Source organism: Echinops telfairi, unplaced genomic scaffold, assembly GCF_000313985.2.
Source record: "Echinops telfairi isolate 266 unplaced genomic scaffold, ASM31398v2 ScPeMD7_2565;HRSCAF=3150, whole genome shotgun sequence".
NCBI classification, from domain to species: domain Eukaryota; kingdom Metazoa; phylum Chordata; class Mammalia; order Afrosoricida; family Tenrecidae; genus Echinops; species Echinops telfairi.
This window is the reverse complement of record NW_022106463.1, coordinates 7,761,561-7,762,593: the sequence shown is the minus strand read 5'-3', so window position 1 is coordinate 7,762,593 and position 1,033 is coordinate 7,761,561.

Below are 1,033 nucleotides of genomic sequence, written 5' to 3'. Positions count from 1 at the left end.
TGTGGCCACGGCCTCTGTGAACACCTGTCTCCTTAGTTAGGGGATGACTGTGCAACTATTCTTGATGTGTTGAACTATTGAATTGTAGGATATGTAGATTATATGCCAATAAAACTTTTGGGAAAGTATTAATCCAGTTATTATTAGTTCTACAGTCACCTATCCTGACTTTCATATATATAGAAAAACATATAAAAAAACCCACAATATTTTCCGTTGAAAAGGAAGCAGAAAACATTAAAATAGAGCAAATTTAAAATGGATCAGAAGGGCGATCAAATGAGAAAAGGTTACATTCTAACCTAACACTTTATACATATTTTTGCTTCAAATCATCCATTTCCCCCTCATGGTACCATCAGTAATCCCACTTTCCACCGGTCTCCTATTTCCGTTCCGTCTTCTTTCCCAACCCTCTGCCCTTGGATACGGGCTATCGTCTGTTAGCTTACGTTGTTGATTATTTGAACCTGGGAGGCAAGTTCAGTTACAAACCTGAAGGGTGGCGAAGGGCCATTGTCTTGAGTCTCTGTCCAACCGATAAACAAGCTGGCCTCTCGGGTGATTCTGAGTTCTGCTCCACACTTTCCTCCCAGTCTCTCCAGGCCCTGCTAGGGTGACACTTGTCAGGGCAGTTGGGAGTGGTCGCTCGGCAGTGCTTCTGGTCTCCGGGTGTGGAGGCTGACGCTTGCATGGTCCATTCGCCCACTGGACTCGTGGTGTCCACGTGTCTAGTTTTCATTGCTCTTCTTCCTTCCAGTCAGGGAGCCACCAGAAGTAGTTGTACCTTAGATGGCTGTTCACAAGCTTTTAAGACCCCAGGTTCCGCTCCCCTAAGTAAGATCCAGATCTATGTCAGCCAATTGATCTTGGTGTCCCCTAGGACTACGGCCCTGACGCACCAGACTCAGCAATTCATTCCCTCAAATCGTTTCGTTTGGTTTTCTAATTCATTTTGATCTTTCTTATTTCCTCTCTTCTGCTTACTTTGGATTTAATTTGCTCCCCGTCCCCACTAATTTCTTTCTTTTTT